The sequence below is a fragment of the Arachis ipaensis genome, chromosome B07 (genome assembly GCF_000816755.2).
Source record: "Arachis ipaensis cultivar K30076 chromosome B07, Araip1.1, whole genome shotgun sequence".
NCBI classification, from domain to species: domain Eukaryota; kingdom Viridiplantae; phylum Streptophyta; class Magnoliopsida; order Fabales; family Fabaceae; genus Arachis; species Arachis ipaensis.
In genome coordinates this window covers 115,788,062-115,797,935 of record NC_029791.2, presented here as the reverse complement: position 1 = coordinate 115,797,935, position 9,874 = coordinate 115,788,062, and the positions used below count along the sequence as shown (strand labels likewise).

The 9,874-nt window shown below is 37.6% G+C and overlaps 3 pseudogenes; all 3 read right to left on the bottom strand.

Annotated features, from left to right (window-relative positions):
* Positions 1-875, bottom strand: part of LOC107607735 — a 2,493-nt pseudogene extending 1,618 nt beyond the window's left edge.
* Positions 2,744-4,664, bottom strand: LOC107608656 (annotated as a pseudogene).
* LOC107607734 lies at positions 6,489-7,841 on the bottom strand (annotated as a pseudogene).

The window sequence follows — 9,874 nt, the reverse complement described above, 5'->3', positions numbered from 1 at the left end:
CATCTCAAAGAACAAGTCAAGTGCTTCCTTAGGAAGCCCATTGGATGCATATCCCTGAATCATGTCACTCCAACAAACAATATCCCTCTCAACCATTCCACCAAAAACCTACAGCGCCTTCTCAATGCTCCCGCACTTGGCATACAGGTCAACCGAAGAAATCAACACAAACACATTCCTATGGAAACCACTCTCAGTTATATAATTATCAATCCACTCTCCACTAGCCAAGTCCCCTAACTAAGAACACAAATACAAAACTCGAACGAGAGTGAAATTATTCGGTTTTATGCCCACCTCTAACAACTCTCTAAACAAACCAACTGCTTTCTCGTGAAGGCCACACCCAATATACCCACAGATAATAGCAGTCCACGAAACAACATTCTTCTCAAGAATACATCAACCACCTTTCGTGCATCCTTTACGTATCCACATTTTGAATACAAACAAACAAGACTTGTCTTGACAAACACGTCATAATCAAATCCCATTTCCACAGGCGAATAGAGCTTGATGCCAAACGAAAAATCCGCTAGCCTGGCACACGCTTTGAGTACAAAAGTGAACGTGTAGTTGTCTGGCAAGAACCTGGCGCTGTGCATTGAGTTGTAAAACAGAACGGCGTCGTCAAAGGAGTCGTTGGAGACCGTTCCATGAATCATAGTGTTAAAGAGGCATATGTTAGGGTTCTTGGATTGGGAGAAGACGTGCTTGGCATAGGGCGTGTTGCAAAAAAAAAAAAATGAATACTGGAGGATGATGTTGAGAAGACAGTTATCGTAGTCGATGTAGAGGCGGAGGAGGCGGCAATGGGCGGTCTTGATGTGGTTGAAGGAGTTGAGGCCATGGAGGAGGCAGTGCTTGAGCTCCATTTTCGCCATGGAAAGTTATCAACGGGAATCAATTTCAAAATAAGAGAGAGAAACAGGCCAATGATAGCATTGCGGTGGTGCAACGATGCCGAATGCAGGTTACATCTCTGAACATCGTTGCCGTCTGGAGCAGCACAGTTTCCCAAATCATCAATTCTGACAAAGTGGTGAGAATTGGTTTGCTTATAACGATTCCGCAAGATGTCCCAATGTCTTCAAAACTACATCTTATGCTATGTGTAAGCAATTACATGTGGCAGACAATTGTTACAAGTCAATATAACCTTCATCAAAGTCAATTTCATTAAGCTCTTGATTTTGGTAGAGTATAGAAAGTAGAAACAAAGAAAATCTAGAAGCTAAGACAAATAGGCACTAACTCGCAGAAGTTGTGCAACTACTGTTGGAGGAAACAAAATGATTAGGAGGTCATTCCTTTGCGCTACACCGCCTCACGTTAAAGCATCGGCACATTTGTTTGAATTCCTAGGAATCAAGACACAACAAACCTGCCAAGCACGCCTTAGAAGCCCATGAATTGCAAAAATCAGCCACTAAGCATATGGACCCATTTGCCCGGTGACACTGGCACAAGGAAAAAGCCTCCTAGAAATCCATCTCGTGCACAATACTACGGAAGCCATGCTATGAGGATAGCTCAGCCCACTCTTTGTCGCAATCTCAAATGGAGTAATGTCTGCATAGAAAGTCTTCCCAACAAATCCCAGCACCCAATTCGCACCAACATTTATCTTAAGAGGTACCATCACCAAACAAAGAACCATCAACATTCAATTTTATTGCACCTAAAGGAGGAGAAATCCAACGATCCACGAAGCCAGTGAGGAGTAACTCAGCACAAATAATATGAATATCAAAGAAAGACTTAAGAATGTAATGAAGCAAAGATGGAGAGACTAGTGCCATGATCATTAAGCTCTTGCTTATTCCTATTAAAAATTACATCTTTCTATCCTCACGCATCACTGAAGAGACTCCCCATAAGCTATATTTTTGCTCTTGTGCTATTCTGGTCGCATCAATAATAGCATTTCTGACAATTACGTCATGCACGCCAGCTATGCAGTCCCCTTCGGTTAACCACTCTATCCATATTTTCAACAGCAAAAACAAGGGGCAGAAAAGGCCATTGGTAATGTAAAGACACTTATCATAGAAAGATTTCAAATTATTTGCCTTCACAAGAGGTAATGACAATAAAATTAGAGCCTACAAGAGTTTAAATTTTAAGGGTTATTGCTATTAAGCACCCTTAAGGCCTTTGTAAAAGTTTCAAAAATAGTAAGATGTTTACATTTTGAAGACTTCAATGCATTCTGTGCACTGAAGATTTAAAAATATACTTTTTATTAAACCTTAACAAGTGCCCTTACTCATTAGCAAAACCCAAAGTTTAAATATTCAATCTAAAAATTGATAAAAAGTTGAGATAGATGCTCACTATTCGAGTCCGGTAAAATTAGCTTTAATTCTTTACGTTAAAATTTTACCAGTAGATTCAGCTGATTTTCAAAATACCCGTTTTCATGTCTGAATAAGGAGACATCGTAATGAAAGCTTCACTTCAACCTTTTGTCCATTTCTTACCCAGATGTTCAAACCAGGATACCTGCTTTCACTATGAATTGTTATGAAGTTAACGTCATAATGATATCCTGCAAGAACAATTTCTTCTTGACCATAATTTTTAAGGTCTGTCCCTGCAAGTCTCAGGTTTCATTTTTCTCCGTCAAAATGTTCATGGAGGTTTAGCAGAACATTTAAACATATGCAAGAGAAACTATTTTGTCAACTTTTGAAGTGCGGCAAATAATTAGATCGGATTCTATAGTCTACATCACAAAATGTTAGAAAAAATCTCCACAAGAACATGAACCTCCGCTGAAACAATGGAATCTGTTATTATCCCTAATGGTTATCTTTCTCCCTGTAAATTTGGAAATAAGTTTTATGGCCTCATGACAATCACCACATACGCATAGATTTTTAACAACACGAATGATGTTATTTGCCCCAATATTGATTAGGGAAAATGCAACGGCTAATTTCTCACTGTGACAGCCAAGGAAGTACTCCTTTTCCTTTTCCTCTATATCAAAGAACACAAACTCAGTAGTCGGACTATAACCGACTTCTCTCAATTCCTTAAACAAACTTTCAAGTTTTTTATATATCTTTGGTGACATAGGATGGGAAGTATCTCCTACAAGGAATTCATGAACAACCCCATCCACTTCAAACCAACTACACCCAAGTAATTTTTGCATTCCCATCTATGACTTGCTTTAACATGGGTTCTGCCAATTTAGTGTCACGATGCAACCGCATCCTCCCAATAATGCCCCCAAAACAATAGTATTCGGTTTCATTGCCATACTCTTGTTCAAATTATGTGCTTCAACCAACAAGCCTACACGGGATAGAAGATCCACCATGCATCCATAATGCTCGATAGTAGGACTTAAAGAAAATACTTGACTCATGCTATCGAAATATCGTCAACCATCATTAACCAAACCAGCATGGGTACACCCGCAAAGTTAGCCGACAAAATTATTCCCATCTGGTTGAATTCCATACTTCTCCATTTGTCCAAATACCCCAAATGTGGCCCAAACATATCCGTTCATAGCCAGTTCAGAAATTACGGCGTTGAACACCACACGGTCCTTTCCCTTCATCATTCTGAAAATATCCACCGCGCTTGTAATGCTTCCACATTTAGCATAAAAGTCAATCAAGGCAATGCTTGTACAGGATTTAGCAAAAACTCATCAACATCCATCAATCCCAAAGCCCAATTCCCTAACTCCAGTGCTCCCAACCTCGCACATGCAGAAAGAACACCCACCATGGCATAGCAATTAGGCCTTAGATTCTCCATCTGCATCTCAAAGAACAAGTCAAATGCTTCCTTAGGAAGCCTGTTGGATTCATATCCCTGAATCATGGCACTCCAACAAACAATATCCCTCTCAACCATTCCATAAAAAACCTGCAGCGCCTTCTCCATGCTCCCGCACTTGGCATACATGTGAACCGAAGAAGTCAACACAAACACATTCCTATGGAAACCACTCTCAGTTATATAATTATCAAACCACTCTCCACTAGCCAAGTCCCCTAACTGAGAACACGAATACAAAATCTGAACGAGAGTGAAATTATTCAACTTTACGCCCACCTCTAGCAACTCTCTAAACAAACCAACTGCTTTCTCGTGAAGGCCACACCCAATATACCCACAGATAATAGCAGTCCACGAAACAACATTCTTCTCAAAAATACATTAAACACCTTTCGTGCATCCTTTACGTACCCACATTTTGAATACAAACAAAAAAGACTTGTCTTGACAAACACGTCACAATCGAATCCCATTTTCACAAGCGAATTGAGCTTGACGCCAAATGGAAATTCCGCCAGCCTGGCACACGCTCTGAGTACAAAAGCGAACGTTTAGTTGTCTGGCAAGAACCCGGCGCTGCGCATTGAGTTGTAAAACAGAACGGCGTCGTCAAATGAGTCGCTGGAGACCGTTCCACGAATCATAGTGTTAAAGAGGTATATCTTAGGGATTTTGGATTGGGAGAAGATGCGCTTGGCATAGGGCGTGTTGTGAAAGAAAAATGAATACTGGAGGATGATGTTGAAAAGATAGTTATCATGGTCGATGTTGAGGCAGAGTAGGCGGCAATGGGCGGTCTTGAGGTGGTTGAAGGAGTTTAGGCCATGGAGGAGGCAGTGCTTGAGCTCTATTTCCGCCATGGGAAGTCATCAACGGGAATCAACTTCAAAACAGGAGAGAGAAACAGGCCAATGATAGCATGTGCGGTGGTGCAACGATGCCGAATGCAGGTTACATCTCTGAACGTCGTCGCCGTCTAGAGCAGCACAGTTTCCCAAAGCATCAACTCTGACCAAGTGGTAAGAATTGGTTTGCTTATAGCGATTCCGCAAGATGTCCCAATGTCTTCGAAACTGCATCTTATGTTATGTTTAAATAATTACATGTGGCAGACAATTGTTACAAGTCAATATAACCTTCATCAAAGTCAATTTCATTAAGCTCTTGATTTTGGTAGAGTATAGAAAGTAGAAACAAAGAAAATCTAGCAGCTAAGACAAATAAGCACCAACTCGCAGAAGTTGTGCAACCACTGTTGGAGGAAACGCAACGATTTGGAGGTTATTCCTTTGCGCTACACCACCTCAAGTTAAAGCATTGGCGCATTTGTTTGAATTTCTAGGAATTAAGACACAACAAACCTACCAAGCACGCCTTAGAAGCCCATGAATTGCAAAAATCAGCCACTAAGCATATGGACCCATTTGCCCGGTGACACTGGCGCAAGGAAAAAGCCTCCCAAAAATCCATCTCATGCACAATACTACGGAAGCCATGCTATCAGGATAGCTCAGCCCACTCTTTGCTGCAATCTCAACCAGAGTAATGTCTGCATAAAAAGTCCTCCCAACAAATCCCAGCCATCAATTCGCACCAACAATTTTGTTAAGAGGTACCATCACCAAACAAACAACCATCAACATTCAACTTTACTGCACCTAAAGGAGGAGAAAGCCAACGATCCACGAAGCCAGTGAGGACTAACTCAGCACAAACAATATGAAAATCAAAGAAAGACTTAAGAATGTAATGAAGCAAAGATGGAGAGACTAGTGCCATGATCATTAAGCTCTTGCTTATTCCTATTAAAGATTACATCTTTCTATCCTCACTCATCATTGAAGAGACTCCCCATAATCTATATTTTTGCTCTTGTGCTATTCTGGTTGCATCAAAAATAGCATTTCTGATAATTACGTCATGTACGCCAGCTATGCAGTCCCCTTCGATTAACCACTCTATCCATATTTTGCAACAGTAAAAACAAGGGACAAAAAAGGCCATTGGTAATGTCAAGAGGTAATGACAATAAAACTAGAGCCTACAATAGTTTAAATTTTAAGGGTTCTTGCTATTAAGCGCCCTTAAGGCCCTTGTAAAAGTTTCAAAAAAATAGTAAGATTTTTACATTTTGAATACTTCAATGCATTCTGTGCACTGAAGATTTAAAAACAAACTTTTTATTAAGCCTTAACAAGTGCCCTTACTCATTAGCAAAACCCAAAGTTTAAATATTCAATCTAACAATTGATAAAAATTTGAGATAGATGCTCACTACTTGAGTCAAGTAAAATTAACTTTAATTCTTTACGTTGAAATTTTACCAGTAGATTCAGCTGATTTTCGAATTACCCGTTTTCCTGTCTGAATAAGGAGACATCGTAATGAAAGCTTCATTTCAACATTTTGTCCATTTCTTAACCAGATGTTCAAACCAGGAAACCTGCTTCCACTATGAATTGTTATGAAGTTAACATCATAGTGATATCCTGCAAGAACAATTCCTTCTTGACCATAATTTTGAAGGTCTATCCCTGCAAGTCTCAGGTTTCAGTTTCCTCCGTCAAAATGTTCATGGTGGTTTAGCAGAACATTTTAACATATGCAAGAGAAACTATTTTGTCAACTTTTGAAGTGCAGCAAACAATTAAATCGGATTCTATACTAGTCGACACCATAAAATATTACCAATAATCTCCACAAGAACATGAACCTTCTCTGAAACAATGGAATCTGTTATTATCCCTAATGATTATCTCTCTCCCTGTAACTTTGGAAATAAGTTTTATGGCCTCATGACAATGACCACATACGCATAGATTTTTAACAACACGAATGATGTCATTTGCCCCAGTATTGATCAGGAAAAATACAACGGCTAATTTCTGACTATGACAGCCAAGGAAGTACTCCTTCTCCTTTTCCTCTATATCAAAGAACACAAACTCAATAGTCGAACTATAACCGACTTCTCTTAATTCCTTAAACAAACTTTCAAGTTTTTCATATATCTTTGCTGACATAGGATAGGAAGTATCTCCTACAAGAAATTCATGAACAACCCCATCCACTTCAACCCAACTACACCCAGGTAATTTTTGCATTCCCTTCTCGTTCAGCGTTAACCTAACTTTTTCTGCTTCATCCCATCTATGACTTGCTTTAACATGGGTTCTGCCAATTTAGTATCACAATACAACCACATCCTCCCAATAATGCCCCCAAAATAATAGTATTCGATTTTATTGGCATACTGTTGTTCAAATTATGTGCTTCAACCAACAAGCCTACACGGGATAGAAGATCCACCGTGCATCCATAATGCTCGATAGTAGGACTTAAAGAAAAGACATGACTTATGCTATTGAAATATCGCCGACCATCATTAACCCAGCTTGAGTACACCCACAAAGTATGCTAACAAAAGTGTTCCCATCTGGCTGAATTCCATACTTCTCCATTTGTGCAAATTCCCCAAATATGGCCCGAACATGCCTGTTCATAGTTAGTTAAGAAATTATGGCGTTGAACATCACACGATCCTTTTCCTTCATCATTATGAAAATATCCACCGCTTGTGCAATGCTTCCACATTTAGCATAAAAGTCAATCAAGGCAATGCCTAGTACAAGATTCAACAAAAACTCATTAGCATCCAACATTTCCTTAGCCCAATTCCCCAACTCCAGTGCTCCCAACCTCACACATGCAGAAAGAACTCCCACCATGGCATAACAATCAGGTCTCAGATTCTCCCTCTGCATCTCAAAGAACAAGTCATGTGCTTCCTTAGGAAGCCCATCAGATGCATAGCCCTTAATCATGGCACTCCAACAAATAATACCCCTCTCAACCATTCCATAAAAAAGCTGACGCGCCTTCTCCATGCTCCCGCACTTGGCATACATGTCAACCAAAGAAATCAACACAAACACATTCCTATGGAAACCACTCTCAGTTATATACTTATCAATCCACTCTCCACTAGCCAAGTCCTCTAACTGAGACGGGGGGCAGGGGGCATGTCCCCACCCCATGGGGTTCAACACTCACATCAATCAAAGACTTTGTCAAAAGTAAAAAAGAACAGTTTTTGAAGTTTTCAATAACTTCCTTCTGCTCCTCATTAATTTATTTATTTACAATTTTGTTTGGATAACACTCTCTTATAACAGCAACAAAAATATTTTAATAACACAGAAATAATGTAAAAAAAATACCGAAATTTGATTTACAAGATAGATTACAAAATGGATTTTCACCATATGCATTTAAGCCATGGGCATCTTTATTTTGTCAAGGGTGATGTGAATTACACTATACTGTGTGTCCAGTGTGCTTTTGTACAAATTAAATGAATATGCCAATTTTTTCAGGAGCTTATACGACACATTCAAGGCTGAGATATGCCTCATAGCAGCAAATCCCGATTCTTCGACAATAGCTTTCATGTCATTGCTCATCTTGCTAAATAAATCAGAAATAAATTTTGTGGAGTACCTCAAATCATGAGCTTTTTGTACATAAATAAAAATTATGTTTCATAACTATATTTATAAAATAGAAATGGATTGTTCTAACATATATATATATGCTTAGTTGATATTTTGGTCATTTTTCCTTTGTGATGCTCCTCTCAGCAAATCTCTTAATTGTCATTTTTTCTATAAGGAATAAAAAAATAGGTTAATAAGTAACAACAACACTAAGTGCACCTCAATTCACATGAAATGCACTGAAAGTTACATCAAATGCACCGAAAGTATTTCTTGATTACATCACATAATTTCAGTTCAAAAAGACATGTAAATCAATCAAACATGCATAAAATAACACCAGAAGTACTACAACAACATTATTCTATGGGATAGTTACAGTAAATCCATGAACAAATCCCTCAAACTTAGTTTCAAAATATGCAAATCCCTCAAACATGGACAAAAATACATGCAAATCACTTAAACATGCACAAAATGACACCAAAAGCATAATAACAATATTTTGTTGCCTAGTTACAATAAAAAGAGGACAACAATGCCAATTGCACCTCTATTCAGGTAAAATGCATCGAAAATTGTTACTATTACTACATACAAACTCAGTTCAAAATATGCAAACACTCAAACATACATAAAAACACATTTAAATTCCTCAAACACATGTAAATATAGGTTAAAATATACAAGAAACACTACAATAACATTTTTACATCGACTTAACACAGTTATCACCAAATGAACAGTATATGAGAACAGTAATATTTACTTTAATGCAAGAACACAAAATGAATCTATTAAATAAATAAAAATATGACTATCTAGTGTTTCACGATTGAAAATGCGAAAGAGAAAAGTGAAAAAAATGGACGATTAGTAAACAGTACCTTCAATAATCTTTTGTATTCTGTTTCTGTGTTTCTTGGTGAAGATTTCGAATGTAGCTTTGAGATTTCCTTGAGTTTTTGTGAAGATTTTGAGAAATTATTTAGAGATTTTGAGCGATGTTTAAATAAGTTTGTTTCAGTTTTGACTTTTGATCGAGAGAGATGAAGCGTTCTTCATATTAAGCTTTGTGCTACTGAACAATTGAACGGACGCGTGTTTATACGCTCTTGAACTCGATATTGGTTTTTGTTGGATTTGAACTAATTTAGTTAGGTTTAAATGACAAAAAAAAATTGTATATGTAGTATAACTGTTTAAAAATAGTATAGTAAACGAATTAAATTTTCTAAAATGTTAATAAAAGATAAGAAACTAATTTATCTAATATTATAAAAATATAGGAACAATTTGTCAAATTGTTTTATTAGAAACTAATTGATCTAATACAAAATAATTCTGAGACCAATTTAAAATCACTCTTATTTTATTGATGCATTTCTTCTATCTACTTAAATAGCGTTTTGTGTATATGAAATGAGTTCTTTTTATTTATTCATCTATTCTATTAACCTAAGTTACTTTTATTTTTTTTCCAAGAGTAAATAAATTAATCCAGTTCAATATACATTATATGTTTCAAGTCGTTCGTTTTAAAAGCATCCAATTCCAAATCAGAGTGCAGCTTT